This window comes from Rhinolophus hipposideros (genome assembly GCF_964194185.1).
Source record: "Rhinolophus hipposideros genome assembly, chromosome: 11".
Taxonomy (NCBI): domain Eukaryota; kingdom Metazoa; phylum Chordata; class Mammalia; order Chiroptera; family Rhinolophidae; genus Rhinolophus; species Rhinolophus hipposideros.
The window spans coordinates 19,607,763-19,635,628 of NC_138057.1; the positions used below are offsets into that span (position 1 = coordinate 19,607,763).

General features: G+C 39.4%; 1 protein-coding gene across 4 annotated transcripts in view; it reads left to right on the forward strand.

Annotated features, from left to right (window-relative positions):
* SLC24A2 (solute carrier family 24 member 2) overlaps positions 1-27,866 on the forward strand; it is a 245,013-nt gene that overhangs the window by 86,572 nt on the left and 130,575 nt on the right. The window lies entirely within an intron of this gene.

The following is a 27,866-nucleotide window of genomic DNA, read 5'->3' on the forward strand; positions in this document are numbered from 1 at the left end:
CTCTTTAAATGTGGTATTCCAACTATCTGAAACCTCCCAGCCTTTCTGGGCTAAGACCTGCTGGTCCATCAGCTCGCAGTGAAATGTTGCTTCCCCCAGAAAGACTTCTTTACCACCACCACCCCTATGGTTGAGTTAGATCCTCCTCTTATCTGTTCCCAGGACAGCTGGCCCTCTCCCTGTTGTAGCACTTGTTATGCTGTAGAGTGCTTGTGTTTACTTGGTTACATGCTCTGAGCCTAAAAGCATTCTAAGGTAAGGGTGCATGTCTGGGATCATTTACGTTCTATGCCCTCAGAGCAATTTCTGGCATGTGATGGACACAGTTATTGAATGATGAATGAATGAAGCAGTCAATGTTTTAAGAACATACTTCCTAATGCTCCATAATAGATGCTTTATGTGCATTATTTCATTTAATCCTCATAACTAAAGGAGATACCACTTCCCCCAATTTTGTGTTAAAGGCATATGGACCCTTCACTTCCACTGCCTAAACATCCCTGCAGCTAGGAAATGGTGAAGCTGAGATTTGAATCCGTTTCGTACCATAATATACTGAAATAAAGGGATCACCAAAATGGGGACAACTGACAGAAATGAATAAAGTTTAAGGTAAATTTTCCAAGAGAGAATTCAGGCAAAGAATCATTCTGACAAAACAGCTGGGTCCTCTTTCAATTTCCTACCAATGTTCTGGAATCTTCCCAACCAGAACTCAGATGAAAGCCACTGAAAATACGTCTTGAGGGAAATTGATCTGTTTCTTCATAAAATTACTTTCCCTTTCCCAGTTGGTAGTCTTGAAAATGTCTGCACTCCTATAGCTTTATAGTTTTGTTAAAAAAAAATTTTTACATATCTCAAGAGCTTCAGAGACTACAACGTGAAGGTTACACAGACTTATTTCACACCTAGTGGAAAATTCTTCTACGTCTTTCTTCTGACAGCGCCTTATAACACTGATTTAATCCCTGTGGATTGTTTTCTTCCAGTTCAGCCTATTAGTTCATGTTTGTTGGTTTGTTTTATTTTTCCCAGAAAGAACTCAGTGAAATTCTGAAAACATGAAGGGAATTAAAAATATAGTTTTATTGCTTTTATTTTTTCAAGAGTCATGTTCATAGCAGAAAATACACATAAGCAAACAAAAAAGAAAGTTTAACTCTCCTTTCATTCCACCACTGTTGGGATTTGGTATGTAATCCTGTCTGTCTTGCTGTCTCGCTGTCTCTGTCTCTCTGTCTCTCTTCCTCTGTATGTCTGTCTCTTACTCATATGTATGAATTTATACACAGTTTTAAAAATGTACCAATGTAGTGTCATACAGAACTAATTGTTGTGAAATCAGCCTGTTTAGTTGCCATTTAATTGCAAATATCTTTCCAAGCCACTAATCATCTACCTCTGTGCTTCTGAAACTTGAATGTACTGTGAGTCACTGGGGAACTTGTTAGAAAGGCAGCATCTCAGACCCCGCTCCAGACCTACTGAATCAGAAACTGCATTTTAACAAATCTCAGGTGACGGTGACGGTGATGGTGTTGTTCCAAGGACCACATTTCAGCAGCAAAGGTTGACATCCTTTCTGAAGACTGCTGTGCCCTCAGTGTCAATGCATCAAAGGTTATGTAGCTAAGCCCCATGTTGTCAAACATCAGAGTTCTCTCCCATTTCCCTGGAAGGACGAGGCTCATCCAAAGAAATATTAATACACATCCATCACTATCTCCTTAGAAAAAACCCTGTAAGGAGTTTGTTGGGTCATACAGATTTTTAAGGGAAATAATTTATTTTTAGGGTCCAAAACAGTAATTCATTTCACCTCAAGCACGTAAGACAGAAATGTCGTCATGACATTTCCTGTTAAGTCTGCATTTTCCCCAATCTGCAGTGAACCAACACAGAGCTCTCTTTGATATTTTTGGTAATTGTGAGCACAGTGTTGTTATTTGAATTGCCTTCCCACTGCCTCCTCTTCAATTCATCGAATTTTATCCAGCCTTTAACATGCAGTTTCAATCTCACTTTCTCCAGAAAGTCTTCCCTAACAGGCCACCTCACCGCGAGCTCACTTGCTAAATATTTTCACCATTGTTCTCTGGGCCAGTTATCTTAAAGCATACTTATTTACTTTCTCTTGCCATATCAATGCATCACTTGGCATCTCTCATCTCTGTAACTAGATTATGAACTACTTCACTGTATTTCATCTGAGCCCTCTGCAACACCGCTCATAGGAATTTACCCCAGAAAGGGTTTTGGTGTGGTAGAAGGAGCAAATAATTTAGAAGGAGAAGGCCTGTATGGAGACCCAGCTCTGTCATTTACCATCTGTGTGATTAAGGAACGAGTTATAAAACCTCTCTGAGCACTAGTTTTGTCATCTGTAAAATGGGAATAATATCTGTGCTGCTTACCGACAATTCACTTAACTATGTTGTTGTGGAAATTAAGATTATAAACCATTATATCATTTCCCCTAATCTAAATAATTCACTAAAATGTCTCAATTTGGAGCTTATTTGTCTCTAAATTCTCTCATACATGCAACTCTCTTTCTTTCACCCCTCACAAAAAAAGAGCATATCCCCGTTTTAGGAACCTTTACGAGTTAGCAGTTATCTAGCAGGAATTAAGCAATGTGGTTTTGTTTTCATTGTCTTTATTAACTTTCTGTTTATGTCAAGCAATATTGGTTTTCTAGTTACAGTAGTGATGTGAGGTTCACTTTTTAAATAACTAAAGTTAAAAAAAAGCAAGTCAGTTTAAAGTAAAACAGTAAATAGTAGAGCATAAGTTATGAAAATATGGCAATATGTGCTGATGTTTAAAAAATGACTGAAGTTGGAGAAACTTCTAACTGTGGGAAGCCACCTTCCAACTGTAAGGCAATATATGGGTGTCAGTTGTTTTAGCTATTATTTAGCCTTTAATATTTAGCTATTATTACTGGAAGACCAGTTCTGTGGGTTGTTCTCTAACACAGCCCTAGACATAATAGATTCTCAATAAATATCATAGAACTGTAATTAAAAATTGACCAAAAAGTCAAGAATTCTGTTATTTCTGACTATCCACTGTTTCAGCTTGCATAAATATCCAAAGAGCATAGAGAAGCACATTTGTTTATGATAAAGAAGTCAGCCATAAATACAGTGAGGGAGTTGATCAAAGTAACTGGACTATTTCAACATTTACCCGTTACAATTGGGAGAAAGTAGAGACTATAATGGTAAGAAGGCATTTCTCTTTATTATCAACAGCAATAAATATTTGAGGAGCACTCTGCTTGGAAAGATTTGACAAAAACCTGCATTCATGGAAAAAAACAAAAGGCTTGCTATGCTCTGCATTGACATTATCACTGCTATATCGTGGAACTCACAAGTTCACACAGAATTTTTCAGTTAACACTATATCTCTCAAAGAAGGGGCAGGTCTTATTAATTCCACCTTTACGTAAAGAAATGAAATCAATCTGAGAGAGATGAAGTGAACAGAGTTAGATCATATGACTATTTAGAGCCAGAATGAAAAGCAAAAGATTCTAACTCTATGAACCTCTTATAATTTCATCATTGATATCCATCCAGGGCATGTTTCTAGGATATTACATCCTCCTGCTGCTTTGGGGAATTCAGTGGTTTGACGCAATGGTTCTAGAGTTGGATTGTGCAATTGTGGGATTAAATTAGATGAGATTAAATTAAATAGTGGGGTTAAATTAAATTACATGGGATTAAGATGAGGCTTGATATGATTGGTTTGAAGAGAGCAGAGCGGAATGAGCCTTCAATTTGAATAATGCTAACCAGTTCCCTTCTTGCATTTCTCTTCTCTTCATAAACAAAACCAAAACAGGAGAATTCCATGATTCAAATCTAGGGCCCTGGAGTTGAACCAATTTAATTTCAAATCGTGATTCTACCATTATCCATGTGATTTTAGATCAATTACTTAATGTCTCTCTGATCTTTAATCCAGTTATAAAATTGGAAGAATAACAATCCTTGTATCATGTGCTTATAACAAGGATTTAATGTGGTTAAAAAAATGAATGTATTTAAAACAGTGCTTACCTGTGGTATAGAAAGTACTAACAACATGAAGAATATTTCTGAAAGGGTAAGTGCGAACTAATGTTTAGGCATTACAGGCCCCTCTGGAGTTTAATTCCTACCTCTGGAGTAGAAGGCATTCTCATTACTACAAATGATGGCAATGCCCTTTAGATCTCTTGTTTCATTAACAAATTGTGATTATCAAAAAAATTCTAAGCACAGCCTTTTCCAATATGTCTCAAAGCTTTTGCCTCATAGAAGACACTCTACTCCTTTACCTAACATTTCCACTTTGTGGTCTAATGTCACCTCAACCAAAATAAAACTCAGTATCACCTCCTCAAACTCAGATCCCTTTCTAACTCCCTGTGTTCTCATTCCCCCATAATAGCCCAGTCCCTCTTTTTTCACTCTTCCGTCCACCTGCCATAGGCTTCTCCCCTCATAATATTTAAGTGTGGGTCCTCCTAGACGCAGACCCCAGGACCAGGCTTTGAGTGCAAGTAGTTTACTTCGATAGTCCAGAGAACACCTATGGGAGAGTGGGGAAATAAGCAGGGAAGGGAAAGCAGGCAAATAAGAGGAAGTTATAAAGCTGCCACCACTGGGAGTGATTAGAGCTTATTCCTTGGGGGGTGGGACAGTGGCACTCTGGGATGTGGTGTAAAACACACATGTGATGGCCTGAATAGTGGTACCCCAAAGATGTCCATGCCCTAATCCCCAGAACCTGTGATTGTGTTACCTTATGTTTACAAATGGGACTAAATTCAGGATAGTGGGATGGGAAGATTATCCTGCATTCTCCAAGGGGCCCGAAGTCATCTCAAGGGTCCCTATAAAGAAGGAGGCAGCAGAGTCAGAGTCAGAGATCTGAAGGTGCCCAACTGCTGGTTTTGAAGATGGAGGAAGGGGCCCACAGCCAAGGAATGAAGGCAGCATCTAGAAAATGGAAAAGCAAGGACATGGATTCTCTCCTCAAGTCTCCAGAAGTAACAGCTCTGCTGGCACCTCAACGTTAGCTCTGTAAGACCCGTTTTGGAGTTCTGACTTCCAGAACCTTTAGGTAACAAATCTGTGTTGCTTTAAGCCTCTAAGCTTTTGGTAAATCTTTTACAGCAGCAATAGGAAATGAATACAACAGACCCCAGAGTTCTTGTACCTAAAGGGCAAAGGAGCTGATGTGTTTGTGGATCGACTCCTGTGAGTCACTGGCTGGGGGCTGCTGGGTGTGGGGCGGTTGATTCCTCAGCTGTCGAGCAAAGGGAGGGAGACATTGGCAGAGCAAAGTCAGCCAGAGCACTGCAGGGAAATGGACGGAGCTCCGGCAGAGTCTGCCACCACGTGCCTGCACCTGCTCTTCCTGTCTAGTCTGCCCCCACTGTCACCTCCCCTGGGGGTCAGCCCTTCCAGTCAGTCTCCCAGCACCTTACAAGTTAATCTTCCCAGAGCGGGGACAGCCTGAAGTGGGTCGCTCCCTGTTTCAAACATCTTCAATGCTTCCATAAGGAAAAATGCTTACAAAAAGGAAGCCTCGAGGTCAGTAATAAAACAGGGCTGGATTCCCTGGTATGTTCATCGTGGTCCTTGACCTTTTAGATTTGGGGGTGCAGAAGGCACAGCGGATGTGCTTGGGGATCTATTTGCGTACAGAGCTCCCGGCTTGGCATATGAACCTTTGGAGACTTGCAATGTGGATCCCTTAGGTCTGCGTTCCTCAGAATAGCAGCAACACCATGAGGAAGTGAGAGAATTGATTTGAAAATTGAGAAGGTTAATTAAAGGAAACATTTAAGATGTGCGGTTGTCAATTGACACCAGCAAAACTGAGCCTGAGAAACTCAGTTCTGCACATTTACAGAATGTCACACATATACTTAGATAAATCCAGAATCAAAGGAGACCTAAATGCTGAAATAACTTCAGCTCACCAAAGCAAAGATGTTCACCCTGCCTATTCGGCCTGCCCTCATGGGAAGTGCGAAATCTTGAGAGCCTTTGTATGGCAGACTTCAGGCACAAATGACTCCCTTAACGTTTGTCCACAGTCCTCACGTTGATTTTCCCAAGCTATCTGGACTTTGTACTAGCTATTGGTCCAAACCATAAAAGAGTAGAGAAATGGAAAAGAAGAGTTTATACATTTTTAACATATCAAAGATAAATATGCTTTAAAATTCGATCAGAAAGTGCTAATGCTGGACGGTTTTTATCCTCATTTCATACGGTGTGGTGGTGAAAGTCGGAGCAGGGGAGCCGGTAAGAGAGGAAGGAAAGTGACCTTTGCTGAGCACGGCCCAAGGTGTTCTGTTCACACTGATGGACTGAAGGAGTTAACAGCTGCACTTTAGAAAGGAGGAAGCTAAGTTTCAAAGAGCTTACAGAATTTAGCTGATGTCATAAAACTAAGAAGTGGTCATTTGGGAGTTGAGCCTCAGTCTCATTCTAGGGTCTGTACTCTATCTTATCTAGTATCTCTCATGTACGAGATAAGACATAACTTGCGTTTGGATAGTGCTTTTCCAAACGTTTTTCTTATGTTCTCTTTAAACTTCATCTGTGAGGCAAATATCAACTGCTATGTTTTATGAATAAAATTACAAAGTCTCAGAACTGTTTTCCCCCAAGAGATCCATCCAGGAAGCAGTAAAACAGGCTTGGATCGCAGGGCTCTGGTCTCATGGCCTTTCTGGTGCATTGGTATGTTTAGACCAGAAGAGGCTGAGTCATGGTGCCCTAAAACCAGTTGGTAGAAAGCAGTTCATTTCAGAGAATCAATGTGGTCAGAAAAAAAGTGACTTAGTGTGTTTTTGTCTTAATTATTCTATTCATGGAACTGGCTTACAGAAAATTTGCACAACAGAGAAAGGGAGAAAATAAAAATCATCCGTAGTATCACCACCCAGAAATAATCACAGGTATTATTTTGATTCATTTCCTTCCAGTGCATGTAACGCAGATATGTGTGTATGTTGTATTTTTAGAAAAGTACAAAAGATCATGCTCTGTATAGTTTAATATCCTAGTTTTCTAATTGACATTAGACGATGAATATTTCCCAAGGTCATTAAGGCATCTTAAGAAACTGCCTAACAAAACATAATGTTACATGAACATAACCTTAATTTATTTAAACATTCACTTACTGTTGAATATAGATATCATTCTTGGTTGTAAACTATTACATATGGTGCTGCAATTTTGGTATCTACATATAAAATTTACATTTCCAGTAACAACAGATGAAAAGGCTAATTTCTCCACCTTGAATGTTGTTGTTTTAAAACTTCTGCAAGATTGAAAACTGAAAAACATTTTCTCTTAATTTCCCCTTTAGAGGTGACAGCCAAGATGAACTTGTTTCCCCAAGTGTACTTTATCAGGAGTTCTGATCCACATGCAGTACTGGGTTTGTTTCTGTTCTGCCACAATCCTCAGAGACCCAGCAGTAGGTGTCGAGATGATCAAATATTAAAATAATTGCCAGAACTCCCCCATCGAGCCAATGCCAGCACTAAAGCATAAGCATGTCTGGTCGGGAACAGAGTATTATTCATCTCTCCTGTCCCCAATTCCTGGCTGTGAGCCAGGTTCTTAATATATTGGTTGAAAACATTGTGGTAGAAATGTTCTGATTTGTTCTGTGACTTTCAGCAAGTTAGGTCACCTCTCTGTGCCTTCATATCTTCAATTAGAAATGAATGGCAACATCATGTGACATGCTGTGTGAACTAAGTGCTAGAGAAATGCTGCAGCTTCCAAATGAAAGGTGTGTGTGTGTGTGTGTGTGTGCGTGTGTGTGTGTGCACGCACCTGTCACCTAAGCAGGATTCCCTTTCCTGCCCCAATAGGACGTGGTGAATTTCATGTTTATTAGAGACTCGGGCTTATAGTTCCTTCCCACCATTCATGTTGATGGACTGTGACTGGAGCCCATTTCGTTTTGTTTCTCTGTCTATTCTCAGAATCTAGCACAGTGCATGGCCGGAAGTATTTACTATAAGGAATGAAGGAAGGAGTCATTAACGATGAATGATAATGGGTGAACAAAATATTAGAGCTGGAGGGGATAATTTTAGAGGTCCTCTTCTTGGTTACTGTTTTATTTTTGTAAACATATCTACATTAGCATCCTCACCTTATAGGCAGTTGCTAGAATGAATTTAAACAACTAGCTGGGTAAATTTAATTTGATAAAAATTTTCCTTATTAAAACATTTTTGTTCTTTTGTGCTTTGCTTTGTTCTATTACTGGCCATGGTCTTAATATGTATTTACTAATCAAGAAATGTAGGGTTTCCAGAATCACACCAAAATTCAAAATAAATTATATGGAAATGTAACCAAAAAAAAGAAAAAGAAATGTAGGGTTTTCACTTTTAGAGGAAGCACGCCAAGTATGAAACGATTAAATTACAAATTTATTTTTCAGATGAAATTTGCAACCATATTAAAAAAAATGGTAAAGTTATCATTTCTGTTTCCAAAGCTAATTTATGCTTTCTATTTTTTTAATTTAAATATAGTTGGTATACAATATTATATTAGTTATATTAGTTTCAGATGTATAATATAGTGATTTGACATTTTTATACCTTACAACGTAATGAGTAGTCATAATGAGTAGTCACGAAGCCAATGAAAACTCAACAAAGTATAAATTGTCGTGGAAGATGTTTTTTTCAAAACAATGAACATGTTTATTTTAACCTACTAAATATGCATATTTTTAATGTTTCACTAGTTGATAAACAATAGTTCTACATATGCAGTATTTTCAAAAGTTAAGGAAATTTTAATTCACTCACACTTTTTTATATCACTTATTATGCAATTAAAAATGACAGACTTTTTATGCTTTTCTCACTTCCTAAATGATGTGTCTAGTTAAAAGAATTAGTGCCAAAGAAAAAGGCATTTGTTATATAATTGCAGAAGTTGATACAATTTTAAAAGCCTTTGATACAGCCTCTTCTTTGAGGGACTTAATTCACTGATGAGATCTTAAAACATTGATAAATATTTTTCAGTTTCTTAAAGCTTCTATTTTGGAACATAACTGCTAAATGCCTAAAACATAATCAGTTTCTCATCTTTAGAAATTAGTAATGTTCCCCAGTACTTCACAGACAGCATTTAGAAGAAAATAGCTGGACATGGCATATAACCTACCAGGATCTAGCTACGAAACTTTCCAAATGGGTACGTGACTCAGTTATCTTATATATACTCTGTTATTAGAAAAGAAAAACTCAATTCATTGTACAATGATGCCACTAAGGTTAAATTTAAATTATGCGCTTGAAATTAAATTACAGGTATTTTTCAAGAAAGCCTGTACATTTTAATTTTATATTTTAAAACATGCAATGACTAGATTACACGTTAAATTTTCTTAGAACAACTGCATTTATAGAATTCAATTCCTACGTCACGAATGAGACCCATTACTTTTTACTGGAGGCAATATTTTCTTTTATCTTTCTGAAGATATTAAAAATAGTTTTATGTAATATAATTTAAAATATGCCAAAAACATGAAAGAACAATATGATAAGCAACTGTAAGCCCAAAATGCAGCTTAAGAACCAAAACATTACAAAAAAAGTTGAAGTTCTCTGTATGCCCCTCCCAGTCACATTTCCTTTGCATCACCTTCTAGAAGGAATCTCCGCCTTGAATCTGGTAGATACTAAAATTTATTACTTTACAGATTTAGTAGACAGGTATACATCCTTCAAAGATGCATAGTAAAGTTTTACATATATTCTAAACTTTGTGTAAGTAGTCTCTTAATGAATAGGGCCTTCTGTAATTTGATTTTTAAGTCAACATTGTATTTGTAAAATTTATCTATGTTGAAATGTGTAGCCCTGTATCATTCATTTAAGTCATTTATGGCATCCGATTATGTGAATAAGCTGCAATTAATCTATCCATTCTCTTTTTGGTGAATAATTAGACTGTGTCCAGGTATTTTGCTAACAAATAATGATACTGTGAGTAATCTGTGCACCTCTCCTAGTGACATGTGCCAGCATTTCTCTGAGATGGATTCCTACAAGTGGAGCTGCTGCGTCACAGTCAGTTCAGCTTTACATTCGCTAGATACGGCCAAATTGCATTTCAGCATTGCTTGTACCAATACAGTGTTTCTTTTTAAGCTTTTTGCAATATCTGTTTCCTCCAGTCCTTCTTTCTTATTAGGTTGTTTTTATTATTAGGTTGATGTTTGTTTGTTTTGTCTCTTACTTCATTGTGGGGTCTTTCTCAAGTGGTGGTGAAGGGTCAGCCATTCATATTTAACTTCAATAGAGCTGGTTGACGTATTATACGTGTAATGGGACAGGCGATGGATGTTAACTGTAGGCTTCACTCTAAGACAGAGTTCTCTAATGGCAACACTATTGGCATTTCGGGCTGGACAATTTATTGTTGTGGGGGCTGTTGTGTCCATTGCAGGATGTTTAGTAAATTTCCTGGCCTCTACCCACTAGATGCCAGTAGCACCACTCGCCTCTAGTAATGGCAATCAAAATGTCTCCAATTGATGCCTGGGGACAACCCTCCAACCCCCCAAGGTTGAGCTCCACTGCTCTAATATGAATAAGTAGCTGGCTGACCTTTTTATTTGCCCCAAATTTAAATCTGTAGAGAGGCCTTTTCTATGGGGTCATTCACTTTCTCCAGAAGGGCTCCTCCAGTGTCTGTCTTTGATGGAGGGGGAGCAGAGAAATCAACCAGATAAAGGGCATGGTACAGCTTTTTACTCGGTCCTCCTTTTTCACCCTGTAGTCCTTGCCAGCCCTTGGCTGTGTGTGGTGGTCTGTAAGTCTGAAACCTCCTAGGTTAAATTTCCTCTGATAATCAGCCTCCTAGCTCCATAGGGTAGTCTCACCTGCCTGAATGGGAAACAAGCATTTGTAATTTTTTACCTCTATAATCAGTATTGACATTATTATCCTTCTTTAGTGTATCCTTGTGAATGTCTGAAATTTTTATGATAAATTCCTAAAAGTGGTATTAAAAATATGTATAATTTAAAATGCATTTCTCAGTATCTGCATTTTTCACCCTTGATACATGCTTTGCATATTCACCTTATCACAGTTCTTCTTTCCTCTGGTCAGCATTCACCTCTACAAAGTCTTTAGTCTGTTAGTTTTCCGGTAGTCTTTTCTTTACCAGAGAATAAAAGTAAAATAAATTGTGAATCCTCAATCAAACAAGTATTAGAAAAAATATTTTGCTTCCCCCCCATAACAAATCAGTTCTGAAAGAAGATATTAAAGTGGAGGGAAATTTTTCCATTGGTGAGGAGAACAAATACTTAGGTAAATATAATCTGTAAATATCTTGATGTAGCCCTTCCCTCATATAAAATACCTCTTTTGGAGATATTTAAACTGAGTGGGAAGTGATTGAGCCAAATGCTAAGATAATATTCTGTAGAAATACCTTTAACCCATCAGTTGAAATTTTATCATTTATTATTTTCCTGTACAAATAGGAAAGGCCATTATTTTCCTAATGTTTTAAAAACCTGTTTATTTAGAATGAGCATTGTAATGATTGAGGGATTTTCGGAATACCTTGATTAACCATGTTTTAATGGGCAACTCTATTATATCTCAACCAGTTCATTTTGCCTTAGTCGTGAAAATTCTAATTTGAAGAGGATTTAACGTACATTGCTCTTCAAAGAAAGCTTCTATGACCTCAGTTTTCCTCCCTCTGACTTATTTATTCATCCATCCGTCCATCCATCCATCCATCCATCCATCCATTCACTCACTCATTTATTTATTGGGATATTTATCTTATGGGAGGAAGACAAACAAAAACTTAATTTAATCTAACCAATGAAGAAAGACACTCAGAAAGAAAGGAATGAAGGAAAGGGAGGAAAAGACAGCAGTGAATCAGGCAGACAGGAGGCAGTCTGGTGCAGGAAGGGAGGGAAGGGGGAAGGAAAAGTGCTTTGGAAATCATCTTTCTAAAACTCAAATTCCTACTTCTCCCAGCACTGTTTTCTGTATGTGAGAAGCATCTTAAAAACAAAACTGACCTTTTAGGAGGAACAGAAAAGACAATTTTAGTGCTTATCAGCCCTGTCAATGTCCTGTTCTATTTTTGTCCTCTAAATGTACTTCACTGGGGAGAACACCATGTTTTTCAACTTCTTCATGTTGTAGATATATAAAGGGTAAGATTTATGGTATATAAAGGCAATGCTTTCATCTATTGATTACTTGTCCTTGGTTTTGGACAAGGCTGCCAACAATTAGAAAGGAAATAATTACATTCTACAGTATAATTGATGAAAAAAATGAATAAACTTATGTAAACATTTATACTACACTTACTATGGGTCAGATCCTATGCCAAAGGATTTCATTCATACGTAGATGGCCACATGGATAGCTACACAGAAAGAGGCCAACACTTTCATGGATGTTACCTCATTTTCTTCTCATAAATGCCTTATGAGTTGATGGTATGTCCATTTTACAGACAGAGACATAAACTGTGAAAGCTTAGGTGAGTAAGTGACTTGCCAAAAGTCAAATGGCTAACAAGTATGTATTTTTCAGATCTGGTAACTGATGGGTACAGCTTGTACAGCTTGAAAAATGAGAGGATTTGGTAATAGTAAATACTTAGTCACTAATCAACTTTCATTCATTTAACAACTTTTTATTGAGCACTTTCTATATGCTGATCAATTTAGTAAGTGGTTGGGAGACTACATGAAGAATACAAAGTCTTTGCATCATACAGCTTATAGTCTAGTGGAGGAAAGAGACCTTAAACGTAGGAAATAAGATAATGACACATAATGACAAGTGCTAGGAAGAAAAATAAATCAGGTCGAGTGGATTAAGAATGATCACTAAAAGAACGAAAAGCAATGACTTCATCTGAAGTCACAAAATCCATAAAGCATCTTTTTTCTTACAATTCAGAAATAAAACAATGTTTTATGTTTTACTACTGGCATATTTAATCCACAGTGAAACTAAAATATGTGATTAAAAGAATAAAAACCAAAAGTATTAATAAGATAGATGGCTTCAGTTTCATCATGCACTCTTGTTGTCCACGATCAAATAACATCTAAATTACAGTCCCACCTTTTCAAGCATGACTCAAAGAAAATCTAGACACGTTGTTAGTGTCTGTAAAATTCAGGTAGGAAAAAAACATTCTTTTTTTAAATTTCGGCATATTTTTTTTGTTAGTTTCAAGTATACAAAACAACATAGTGACTAGTTATTTATATACCTCACAAAGTGATAACCCCAATAAGTCCAGTACCCATCTGACATTGTACATAGTTTTTACAATATTATTGACTATATTCCTCATACTGTACGTCCCCATGACTGTTTTGTAACTACCAACTTGTAGTTCTTAATCCCTTCATAACCATCAGTTTGTTCTCTGCATCTATGAGTCTATTTCTGTTTTGTTTGTTCTCTTGTTCTGATTTTTAGATTCCACATACAAGTGAAATCATATGGTATTTGTCTTTCTCAATGTGACATTTTTACTTAACATAATACCCTCTAGGTCCATCCATGTTGTTGCAAATGGTAAGATTTTATTCCTTTTTATGGCAGAGTAATATTCCATTATATATATATATATATATATATATATATATATATATATATATATATATATATATATATATAAAATGGAATATATATAATGGAGATATATATAATGGCTACATATATATGTATATATATGTATATGTATATGTATATATGTATATATACATATACATATATATACATATATATATATATATATATATATATATATATATATATATGTGTGTGTATCACAATTTCTTTATCCAGTTGTCTATTGATGGGCATTTTGGTTGTTTCCGTGTCTTGGCTTTGTGAATAGCGCTGTAATAAACAAAGGGTGCATACATCTTTTTTAATTAAAGTTTTGGATTTCTTTGGATAAATACCCAGGAGTGGAATTGCTGGGTCATAAGGTAGTTCTACTTCAAATTTTTTGAAGAAACTCCATAATGTTTTCCATAGTGACTACACCAATTTGGAATCCCACCAACAGTGCACGAAGGTTCCCTTTTTTCCACATCCTCGTACACACTTGTTTGTTGATTTATTGATGATGGCCATTCTGACAGGTGTGAGGTGATATCTCATTGTGGCTTTTATTTGCATTTCTCTGTTGATTAGTGACACTGAGCATCTTTTCATATGCTTTTAGAGATGGGAAAATGCAATAAACTCCTTGGTCATTCTTTATCGCTTTCTGTGAACAGGAGATAATAGAGTCCATACCTCTGGCAAAAGACCATACATGTGACTGTTTCACTCAGCTTTCTTACTCCAATATTTGCCTGCAAAACCATCTTCCCTTGGAGTATAAAGCTAAGATTTTGGAGTGGTCTGAGCAGAGTGGAGGCGGAGAGAAGGGGCTCATGAAAATAGCACTGAATCCCAGCATTCCAGGAGAGGCACTTTTATCTTCACACTTGGGGTTTCCTACCTGAAGTCGAGTACGTGTTCTGTATACTAGTATTTTGCAACGAGTGGCATAAACACTATTGTGGCATTTGAAAACATTTTAGGTGGTACAACACACATTTTCAATCATTATGCTTATTTTGAAATATACTAGAAAAAATATATATAACTTGTATACTAAACCCATGATTTCTCTAAATTTATTACCTAGAATCATCAAGGAAGTATTTAAGTGAAAGAAAAGTGAGTCCACTTACAGAAGAGTACTAGGTTAGGAATGGTAAAGGCAGTCGCAGATAAGGCAAAACTGTGACGGTGGCACATGGAGAGCTAAGGGTGAGAGAACACAGCCTTGTCTGTGACATCCACTCACCATGAGCCCCGTGAAGACTGGTTTCCTGTGGTTCTCAGTTTTCTGGTTACCTCCTCGGCTCACGTCTCTTTGTGCCCATAAAATGGTTTCCTCTTCCCCAGGCATAGATTTCCCAGTCCGGGCCTGCCCTATGGGAGTCCCACAAATGTGACTCACTGGGGGTCTGCAGGCAGCCCCACTGAGCTCTAATCCATCCTGGGACCTCTGGCTCTTGCACTTCCCTTTTGCTTGCGTGAAAAAAAGACCCTTCCAGAGTTTCTCTTATAATGCAGGTACATCCTACATTTGTGGGGTTCCTCTTATCCTTTCTTAGTGACATCTTCAAAGAGGAAGAGAGTTCCAATGTGGCCAGTGGACTAAAGCTGAATACAACAGCTTCTTGAGTTAAGCTTCTGATGTCTGAAATTATCTTGGACAGCTTCAAAGATGTTCATTATTTCAAGATTTGTCAGGTGACTATGTTGCTTGAAAGTGACATTTTTTATCTTTTGCCAGGACACATGCACACACACTCACATACAAAGAAAGGAAAGGGACCTTCCTTGGTGGTGAGTGTACTTCATCTGCTCTGCACTTTTCAGTCTACCAAGATCCGCTATGCACTGCGCACATCTATTATTTAGCACTAGATGTTATCCAGTGAATCACAGAGGTACAGGATTTGGAGCCCGACTAAATTCCAGGCTCATATCACCTACCAGAGTTTGAAAGAGGACTTGTTCAAGTGATTTGTCTTTGTTGAACTTTAATTTTCTTTAAAATGAAGGAAATTCTACTTACCTTAGAGGGTTAGTGTAAGGAATAAGTGAGTTTTAGTATTTTAATCAGAATTTTTTTGTATTTGTTTCAACAATAATGAGAAACAATACAGTAGCTTAGGAAACTACTAAGCCGTTATGCTAGAAAGGACTAACTGTCCAGTAGCTTCAGGCGTGGTTGGATCTAAGGAGGCCCCGAGCAGTGCGGTTGGGCTTTGCCTCTCTCTGTGTGTCTCTTGTATTCTACATTGGTTTTCTCTCAGTTGTCTTCATTCTCAGGCTCTTTGTACAGTAAATATGAAAGGCACCAGCAACTCTTAGCTTTCATTGCATCAGCTTAACACCCCTGTCATAGTTCATTCAGGCTGCTCTAACAAAATATCAGAAACTGGGTAGCTTAATAATTTTATTTTTCACCATTCTGGAGGCTGAAGTCAAAGATCAAGGTGCAGGCAGAATGGATGTCTGGTGAGAGTCTGCTGCCTGCTTCACTGACGGCACCTTCTCACTTTTTCCTCACATACCACAAGGGGTTAAGGAGCTCCAGGAGGGAGGGGGGGTCCCTTTTATAAAACACTAATCCCATTCATGACAGCTCCATGCTCATGACTCAACCACCTCCCAAAGGCCCCACCTATTCATATCACACCGGGCATTAGGATTTCAAAATGTGAATCTGAGGGAGATACATTCACAGCATAGCAACCCCCATAGGTGAGACAACTCCTCTTTCCAATGGTTCCTCCAACAGTTTCAGCATTTGACCAGCTTGAGTCAAATGGCCAACCTCCGGCCAGTCCCTATGGCCAGAAGGTGGATACACTGACTAAGCAGGCCTAAGTCGCCTGTTCCCGTGAAACGGAAGGTGGGGTCCGTCCCCTTCCAACTCAAATGGACTCACGGCGGAAGAGAGGGGTTCCTCCAAGACACCTGAGGTACTATTTCCGAAAAGAGGAGCCACTGATGCTGGCAGGCAAAAACAGCAGACCTGGTAGAGGGTGGCCCAAACGAGGTGGCCCGAAGTAAAAACCTTTGCTTATGATGATTATAATAGCTGTGCCACACCAACAAGCCCTACCCCTTTCTTATCAACTAGCCTGTGGCATTTACTCCTTGAAAACTATAGCAAACATGATGTCATGTGTCACATTACCATTCTTTGTAGTAGAATGAATATACTGAGCGTTAGTCAGGTATGTTGAAAGAACGGCCCGATAATTCTTTAACATTCAAATCTCTTTCAGTAGCTCTCCTTACTAAGGAGAATATCAAATCATCAGAGTTGCATCAGTCTTATTGAGACTAAAATGAGCAAAGTGAAAAACCTGACCTTATGAGAGAAGCTTGAACCTTTAAAAACGTCTAGGATAAGTGGCTGATTTAGTTGCTCTTTTCCTTTTTGGGGAATCCTGGTATAACCACAGCACTTCCTCCTCTGGAGTAAAGAGGACTGGTTAGGAAGCCAAAAAGCTGCACCATCCATGGCGTAGGCCACTTAATTAGCTACACTGAGCCTCAGTTACCTCATCTGTAAAGTGGCAATGATGATATTTGTTTTATTAGGTTGTATTGAAAGTAGAATGAAGTAGTAAGTAAAACAAATAGGAAAATAGCTGGTATCAATGCAGTGCCTAATGTATGTTCTTTCTCTTCCATCTCAGTAAAGGGCTCTTGTAAATTTGTAGTTTTAATAAATTTACATGAATTTTTCCCATAGAATTTAGAATCTCAAACTTATATAAGATTTGAACCGAACTACCGTATGTCCTGTACTCAGCGGTCACACTAACAATTTGCTTCAGCTGAACTGTAGGAGACACTATATTTATTAAAATTAACAGACTTAGAGAACTTAAATTTTGGGAGCTCTGAGTTTGACATCAGGGGACATGCAAAATAAGAGAAATTCCTCTGGTTTAAAGAAAGATGTGAATGTTGGGGACCGATAAGAAACCCAGAATCAGTAAAATGATAAAAAAAATTTCTGCAAATGCACTCCAAGCGCATTTCCTAGTGAAAGTTGTTCACCAGGGCACATTCTGATTCGTATCTTTAAAGTGAAGATAAAAACAAAACTCATTCTTAGGAAATTTGCTTTCTACTCAGCTTAACTGAAGTGCAACTCTTTTAAAACAGGACAAATCTCCCATGATTTTCTGTAGACCTCAGTCACTATTTGCATAGACTTTTAGATGTAGTTTTCAAATTTATATTTAACAAAAATGTGTCAGCCTGCCAAATGGTACCCAAAATTTTATCAGCAACATTTTCATGTGTTCCCTCATTTTGTTTCTTCCACAATACAACAAGCGAGATGTTATTCCCTCATTATGTCGTCGAAAAAACTGAGGTTTTGGAGAAGTCCTGAGATGTGCCTAAAGCCATACAGAAGTAAATCAGAAAGCCGGCATGATCAAACCCAGGTTTTCCCTACTGTAAGTCTAGGGCTCTTTTCATAGAGTATTGGTAGCATACTCTAAACTAAAATGGCGTTTTTTAATTTTCACATTTAATAGCATCTTTTTTCATTAAGATTTCTCCAAGCTGAACAAATTGATTTGCAAGTTATTTATAGAAATCATTTCACCCATCACTGAAAGCTGCCTTTGCAGAGCTTTTCAAAAGCACACAAAAATATTGCCTGGCAGTTTAATGAAATGGAAAAAGGAGAAAGACATTACTGGAAACTACAGAGTGTTTAATGCATGAATACTGGAAGAGACTTGAGGGGGCATAGGGATGATTGCCCCGTCAACTGCGAGGGTGATGAATATTTACGTATCTCAAGGGTCAGGCAGGGCCCCAACTGGAGTATTTGTCATTTAAATTACAGGGCCCAAAACCAATCCTATAATTTAGGATGTTAATCAAGACAGCAGAAAGTAGTAACTGGTGGGAACCTGAGTCAGACTCAAGGAAGAGAGCAAAGGTCAAAGCCAGAGAGTGAGTGCTAAAGTCACGTGACAGGGGCCAGGGAAAAACCCCAAACAGGAAGTGAGCCAGGAAGTCAAAACCTTGGAACCTCGCAGACAAGTTGAGAAACATGGCCTGGGACATGTTGGAACAATTGTTTCTCAATGAAGAATGTGAGCACATGAGGAAGTCCAGAGCTCTTTCTGTTGAACCCACTGCCTGGTGCATAGGACTACCCATATGGGCTAAAGGAATCCATTTTACTATGAGCACCCCAGTAGATTCCACCATCGAGTCTATCACATGATGGCTTATAAAATAACCCCATGGAGATGGAGATGAAAGTCTGAAAGGGTGTCGCCAGCAGAGTGTAAAGAAGGGTTGGAACTCTATGTGAAGGTGAGAGCTTTGTTTTAGGACAAGTGGGAAATGTGAGTTTCATAATGGCTTATAAAATCGAAGAAACTTTAGGACAGTGTACACATGGGTGAGTACCATCCCATTTTGCACATTCCACGCTCAGAACACAATGAAGTGGTTAACCCATCCAGGCTACCATAGTAGAGTCAACGTGGAGCCCTGCTAGAACTCAGCTCTGCAATGCTGCCATCTTATTATCTTCTGGGATGGATTTTTTTTCAGGGTTCTTATTACCTACTCTTCTAACCATATGCCTTCCATAGTGGAAAGAACTCTATTCAACAAGTTTAGAAGGAATGCGCCACCTGGAGCCCCCCAACTGTTCAAGGGTTGCCACGGCCTATTAAATAGATGCAGGGTTTCACCTTCCTTAGTTTTGTGGCGCTGTTGTGCAGAGTTACAGTATGGGCTCTGTAAAGTGCTTCCCTCCCCAGACACATGTACTGACTGCTTGAGGAAATGTGCACAATCTCCCCTTGGCCATCTCCAAAACTGGTTTTGACAATTTTGGCCAAAAGGCACCATCAGGACTTCCCGAATGGAGGTTTGCTCTAACGCCAGTACCTTGGTTCTAGAGGGAGACCCCACTGGAGAGGGGCTGCTCTTCCCTGAGGTGCAGCTTCTTGATTTCTCTGGGAGAGACCGGATCTCTGCTTCTTTTAGCATGAATCACACAGTTGAAGGAAGACTCTGTCTTTCTGTTGAGCCTTTTTCCTAGACTTTGTCTTTTGTCCTAGAAAATTTGATTGGATTAACACAAAAACAGAAAAAGACTTGGAACTGATGGGAACTATCCATCAGAGCCTGCTTCCCGGGACCCCAGAAGACCCTATGCCTATCGCTGCTAAACCTGATTCATGATTTTCTTTTGACCCAGTGTGTTCCCCCATTTCTTTCCGAAAAATTTCCTTTTCCGTGATAACCAGATAGTTTGTTTTGCTTGTATCTATGGAGTCCTAAGGGCTACCTACCTTCCAAGTGGAGATGGTGAGGGGCCAAAGAGAGGGAGGAATTTCCAGGAAGTGGGAGAAACAGAGAGGTGTGTGGAGTCCATGTACCTAGGACCAGTGGCCCCCAGTGTGGTTCCTGGGCATCAGATCACCAAGAGCTTTCTTAAATGTGTTTCCCAAAAAATGTTTTTAAGTGCCCCCATTTAACCACAGGAAAGCTGCCCTGTCTGTTACACACTTTCAATTCTCTTTGCTCTTACCTAGATTTCCACCATCCAGTGTAGTGATCTTTGCTACTTCAGGGGCTCAAATGGGAAGCCTTCAATTAATAGAAGTGGGGAAATGACCTAGACATTGTTTAATGAATGAAGTTCGGTTGACCACATCTTTCATGAAAAAATAAAAATGCATTTCTTGGAGATGAAAACAAAAGTGCAAAGCACAATTTGCAGGCAGGAGATCCTGCCAGCTGCTGAGTGTATGATGCAGGTCACTTGATCGGAACGGCTGCATGTGACCAGATCAAATGGCCATCACCTTCTCCCGACCCTTCCACTCCCAGAAGGACAGTGACCTCCTCTGCACCCTTCAAAATACAGCTCAACATCCATGTCGTCTCCCTGAAACCTCCTCAATTCCCTGTGCTGAGGCAGTCGCTCCTGGCCCTTGGCTCCCGTCATACTCTGTGAATGAAAACCTGTATTTCCCACTTTCTCGTTTTGTAATTGTTCACGTCCATTCATCTCTCCCACTGAACTCCTCACCGAGGGGGGCTTCGCTTCCAGTGTTTTCACCACAGTGCTTATTATAGTGTCTGGCATGCAGTAAACACTCCATAGATAATTTATTGTTCTTTAATGTGATTTGCTCTCCTCTGGCAAATGCCCTGCACTAAAATTTTACATCAGCCTTATACTAGGAAAGAGGTTTGTGAAGCTGAATATTCATTGTGGATTCCTGGCTTTACTGCAACCTTAGTTAATCTGCCTTACTTTTCTTTTTTTTTTCTAGAAACAGCTGCTTTCAGTTTTGTTTTATTTTTTAATCCATCTCACTCTAAGACAGTACAGCCAATCAATACATATGTAAAGTAGAAAGAATGGAAAATGGATGCAAGCCATTACTTTTTCCGGGATTTCCCTTTGGGCTCTATCTTCAAAAATCTTCCCATATCTTCCATCACTTGCTTAGAATAAGTACAAATTAGTTTTGACAATTATATATTTTAAGATCAATTATAAATGTATCTCTTTGATCCCAAATTAAAGATGCCAGGCTAATTCTTATGGTGCATTTGTGTTTACATACACTGTGTTTCTCCAGCTCCCTGAACTGCTGCCACGTCACACGAGATCACGTGCTGGTTATACTTTGCCATGGAAACGGGCCTTTCCTTTGGAGTTTTCTGTATTCCATGGCCACACGGATTGAAACTGTTCTACTTGTGGGGTTTAATATTGAACTTTTTCCCCCTTTGGCATTTTAGTTAAAATTTAAAGAAGGGAAAAATAGCTGTAAAAGAGAGGATTACTGTTAGAGGAAACTGACATCTTTATTCCATCTTGTATTCATTCATAATTTAATTTAGGGTCATGTTTCTCCCATTTGGGCTTACAGAATGGCCTAGGTTTTGCACTCAGCTACCTACATTTTATATGCACCTATCTGCTGCCAGTACCAAGAACACAAAATGTAGTTTCACGTGTGCTGCTTTAGACATGGAGAATCTTATTCCAGGCCCAGCAAACATTTCTGGATAGTCATCACTGCAAGTCAGCATTGTTAAAATTAGAATCTCACCTCTGGTAACTGTTCACATAAAGCACATCTATGATGCAGGATAATGAGTTTCAGAGGCCCCTATCTAGGTCCCAGTTCCAATTAACCTGTGGCAGAGAGAACTGCCTGGGAAATGTCAACAGTGAAATGAAGCTAGTGGATTTGGGCAGAAGAAATGATGATAAGTCACCCTGGCGAATCCCATCAATCAGTACCTATTTCCATTGCATGAAGAGGTTGTTTTTGCAAACTAGTATTTGTCACTCCCCTCTCAAATAGTTTGCAAACATAATGTACTATTTTCCAAAGATTGACTAAATGAGTCTCTAGAGAATAAAAGTAAATGACTTGTCCCCACTCATTAATCTACAGATCCTCAGTATGTGTTTGTGATCTTCACGTAATTGAGAGCAAAGATAACAGCCAAACCCGCTATTATATTAGCAGGCTCAATTATTGGCCACCACTTTCTTTTTTAAGGTTATGCTACATAGCGGGTGTCTTGCCACCAAAACCTTTTTTAGCTGAGCAATATGAACCAGGGACAAAGGGAAATGGAGATTCCCAACTCCCAGTGAAACATAATTTTTCCTCTGAACCACAGTGGGGTTCACTGTACCCCAGACCCCACTGGCTCAAGCTGGGGGATATAGCAGTGAACAAAAACAATACTAATTCCTAATTCCTAAACTAGTATTCCTAAACTAATACTAATTCCTGCCCTCTTGGAGATTAGAGGAGGAGGCCATAAAATACAATTTAAAAATGACATGAAATGTAAATTAGATAAGATTTTAGAAGGTGAGAAGCGCTAGAGAGAGACATGAAGCAGAAAAGAGAAGTAAGGAATGCTGGAGGGCATGCTGAAATTTGAAATAAGGTGGTCAGGGAAGGCCTCCTTAGAAAAAGTGACATTTGAGCAAACACTGGAAGGAAGCACCTCTCAGTACTCAGAGGGTACTGGGTTCTATTGGACAGCTGGGAGGAAAAGCAATCCAGAAAGGAAGATCAAGGTCAAGACCCTGAAGAGTAGCTGGAGAAACATGAGCAAGGACAGGTGATATCAGAGAGGTGAGGTGGGCGTAGAGGACCTTGTCGACCTGGAGGGTCTCTGTAAGGGATTTGGCTTCTACTCTGAGATAGGGAGCTCTTCGGAAGATTTTCAACAGAGGGGAGACTTGTTCTGACAGCATTTTATTCTGGGTCACTCTGGCTGCTCTGATGAAAACAAGCTAAGTGGGACAGGAGGACAGGACAGGATGACCGATAAATAATTCAGAGGTTATTGCACTTATCAGGCTGCAAGTGATAGAGCAGGTGGCCATAGTAGGGGCTTCAAGAAGTAGTCGGATTCTGGATGTGTTCTGAAACAAACACACACACACACACCCCTGCCTTCTATTTAGCATGTTTCAAGTTAGCTGAAATTTCTAAGCGTTTATTATGTCAGCTCTTGATGGAAAGAAATTTATCACTAGTTTTACTTGGGAACTTCTCAATATTGTGAAATTGAGTTTTCAAATGTTTTGAAGCCATTCATTTTTCCCTTAAAATAAATAAATTTGGGTCACGTGAAAAAGATTATAGAGGCAAGCGACCCCCAAAGTGAAATTTATCCTCTCATAATTTTGTCTATGAAAATTATATAGAAAGAACTGTCTGCATTTCTCCTATTTAAGAAATTGAAATTAAAGCATTCGTGATAACTTTCATTTTAATGAACAAAAGTTGGGCAAAAAAAAACTAGGATTTTCAGTAGAAGCTCATCAACCATTAAAAAAGTTGGCTGCTGCAACATCAGAATTTCTACGTGGTCTGCTTTCTTCCCTTTCATTCCTGTCTTAACCCTTTGAGCAGTGAGTTTGGCTGGTTGTGGGACATCGAAACCCCACTCTTCTCTTGGTGTGCCCTAACACTTTCTGCATCTATGCCTTTGCTTACCTGTGATTTCTATCTGGAGTGCCCAGTTTTTCTCCCATCCTGTCAGCCTGGAAAATTCAGTGCAAGTGAAACTTCTGGTAAGTGTTAGGTTGCTTCCCCTGTTGCTTCCATTACACCAAGCCCCACCCCACCCCTCTTGTAGAACTTCTCTGTGTTAATAGATTTCTGGATCTGCCTTTCCCTGTAGACTGTGAACTCCTTGAGGGCAGGAACTATGTTATATTCTTTGTAGCTGCAGTGCTAGAATAATATTGCCTGGCATTCAGGAAGTACTTAGTATGTGTTGAGTTAAAGTTTGTTTGACAGAGCCCATAGTAGCTAATTATCTCACGTTAGATAGTTTCATTTGCAGGAACCAGTTAAGGTTGCTGCTGGTGGTGATAAGAACGACATCCATTTATTATGAACGTGTCCCCAGTACTGGCAAGGCCATTACAAACATATCTCATTTAGGCCTCCAGCAACCCTATGAGGAAGGTATTTTTATCCCTATTTTATAGATAACTAAGGTGTACAAGGGGGAGTCACTAGTATATACCTTTACGTAATCCTTAGAAATGATCAAAATGGATCATTCAGAGAACTTAAGGACACTATTTCCCTCTGATATGTGGAGGTGAGTATGCTATAAATCTACAACTTCTTAGGTAAAAACTTGCCGTAATATGACCTATAATAACACAAACTCAGATAACAGGGTGGGTGACTGCCTTCCACCCTCTTCCTGGTCCCTGTTCTCAGTAGGGGGGCTGCATTCTTGTCTGGAGGGTGTCGAGGCAGGCCCAGGATTCGGGCATGATTGCCTGCTGATCATTTGAAACTCCTTCACCTCAGCGTACACCGTCAGTGGTATAAGTTTTACTACCTTTACTTTTGTGGGTTTTGTGACAGCACAGACTGACAAAAATTTATTCTTATTAACTTCCTAATTCACAACTCCACATTTCACACAATTGATTTTCTTATCCTACTTCTCATATTATAAAGGAATATTTCTGTTTCTGGTTACTTGGAAGAACCATGAATTAGCCATATCACTTAATTGTCGATTTATAGCCATTCTGTGAACGGTGAGAAGGTATTTAGTAGAAAACCATTCCAGTGTCTCTCAGATGGTCAATCTCCTAATTCCAGACATTTTTACAAGAGTCCTATTTTAGTGCAGGCAAGTCTAAAGTATTTGGTTGGTGCAAAAGTAATTGCGGTTTTTGCAATTATTTTTAACCTTTTCAACCGCAATTACTTTTGTACCAACCTAATACACAGCAGGAATTAGTTGAAGTATCCATCTTTGTTCATTGTAAGGGGATCTTTAGATGTCTTCCTGACATGCTGTGGTAATGCCTTTGATTTTCTTTGAGTGAAAACTAAAATTCAAGAAATAAGGACACGAGAAAAGAACCTTCAATGTTTATTAAATAGAAATGAAGTGTCACATTAGACAGCCACGTTAGGGAGAAATCGAAAAGCAAATGCTTTATTCGGTTGCCTCAATCACTTCATGGGTTTGCGTGTCCCGGCCACACAGGAGGCAGTGAAATCTACAGAGGCATGCCAGCGGGGTACATGTTCCAACTCGGAAATCCTCCTGCTCGATCGGCAGCCGCAGAATGAGGTGTATAGCTTCCTACCAGAGGTAGATAGAAGAGAGGGTCCTGAGAACTACAGAAACGAGCATCTCAGGGTGGTGTGGTGCAAAGAGCACAGAATTTAGAATCAGAATAACAAATGGAAGCAGCAGCCGTGGTAGGTTGCCATTACTGAGTACTGGCTGTGCCAGGCCTGCCACCTGCACCATGTCCTTTACTCACGAGTAAAGTGTTGCCCCAAGGGTTGCGATGAGGAAAGAGACTCAAAGAGGCTGCATCGTTTGCCTAAGGTTGCAAAGCTAGTGTGACGGAGAGGACTTGAGACCAGGACTGTCTGATGAAAAGGCCCCTGTGTTCTTTCTATGGCGCTCCTCTGGGGCCTGGCTCTGTCGTTTGTTCATTGGTCGTTTCGTGTGCTTGTGTGTGTGTGTGTGTGTGTATTTACGTATTTGTTTACATATGTTTGTATATTATAGGTATATTATTCTTCCAAACTGGCAAGAACAGAAAATATTTCATGAAGTCAATGACGTTTGAACTAGAGTTTAACATGGGGAGTAGGACTTCCACCGGTGGAGGAGAGAAAGGAAGGGCTTTTTCTGAGGAAGGCAAAGAATGAGTATGGACATGAAGGTGTGGAAATGTTTTTGTGCTTTCAAGAAATTGCTCCCCATCTCCTGCTTATATTCTAGGAAAGAAGCCCATTGTGGCACTGGAGCACCTGGGCCGTGTGATCCCACAGAGCTCTGGGATCAAACCCTTACCAACCGTGTAATACGAGGAACAATTTGCATGCTCTGAGCCTCGCTTTCCTCACGTATAAAATAAGGATAAGAATCTGCTGAGATTGGAGAATAAAATAGGCTGGGAGGATGTAGAATAGTAGGAGATGAAGTTGTAAAGGAATCCTGGTAGAATTTTGGCAATAAACAATTGGGATCATAATTCACTTCAGTGGTTGATGAGTATCTAATGTGTTCAGGCTCTGCACTACTTTGCTGGGGAGGCAGAGATGAATTAGAGACAATCTCCACATCCAAGGAGCTGCCGCTGTGGCCAGGTAGATAGACGTGTAAATCAAAACATTGTAAATACAGTGTGAAATGTACAAGAATAGAATTAGGGTCAAAATTCCAAGGGGTACTAAGGTGGCATGGGTGAGAGAGAAAGGTCCCGGAAGGCTTCCTGGAGGAGGTACTTTCAGAACTAGCAATGAGTTAAAGGGTAGTTCTCTAGGATTACAAGGTGGAGAAAAACATTTCCAGACGGGGAGCAGCGTGACGTGGTTGGTAGACCACAGGCAGCATAGAACAGCTGGAAGATCACGTGTAGGTTGGGCAGTGAGGCCCCACAGAAGGACAAGTTAGTTGTGGCAGACTTTTCACATCATCCCAAGGAGGTGTCAGTCTGTAGGTCTCTGGGCCAGTAAAAGCTTTCACCCATGAACAGAGAGAGGGCGATTTAGAAAGCTCCCACTGCAATTGGAGCTCCAAGTCTACAGGTAAGAAGACCCTTTAAAAGCCTGTTATGGAAGTTCAATAATGCTTGGTCCAAGAGACAAACTGGGGATGGAGTGAAGGAAGAGGAGAAGCCACGATCCCGGAGATGGAATCACCAGGATATGGCGATCAGTCAGACCTGGGCAGTGAGCCTGAGGGCTCAGGATGGCTCCAGGCCTTTGATAGATGATGGACTCATTAACCAAGAAAGGAAATGTGGGAGAAAGAATGGGTCTGGGTGGCGGAGTAGAAAGGATAAATCACAGTGTGTTCACTTTTAAATGTTTTTATGTTGAGACACCTGAGGGAAATACAGAGGGAAACAACCAGTTTGGAAAGGGAATAGCTTTGGCAAGATCCCTGTCATTATTTTAGCAACTTCTTCCTTTCATTATGATTCCTAAGATTTTATTTTCTCGTCTTACATGATAACTCATTTAGGTTGTTTTTAAATGGCAGAGAAATCAAGTTATTTCTCACGAGTCGAGGCAGCTAGATTTACCAATACCTCAGCGGAAAGAACAGATCCCAATTATATGAATATAAAAGTGTCTGATCCTTATTAATTTGTACTGAGTATTTTATATATTTTAAGAAAAGAATGAAATTTATTGTTTGTGTAGCTCTGAGAATGTGCACATAAATAGCACCTGTTGTGTGGACACACTGTGCTTTATAATAGATAAAATGTCCTGGACAAAGAACAGAGCCCCACTTAGGGAGCCGTTTACTGTCTGAACCCATGAAAGGCACCAAGTAATGTAACCTCAGGGGAAAGGACAAGATGTCCTGTATTGAAGAAAACTTAATGGTTCCCCTTTAGAGGGGGAAAAAACTGTTAGGGAAGAGAAAGTGCTACTTTATTGCTGGTACATGCCATTCCCACGAATTGTTGGAAATAAATCCATATTCTGTGCACTGCTGCACTTTCATTCATTTACATTCCGTTTTTAATCAAAACTTTTCAATTTCTCCACTAAAAATGATGGATACTTGACAGTTTCGTCGACAGAGCAAGGAAATTGTGTTTTTGAGACATTAGAGGGAGCTTGCACTGGGCCTTCAC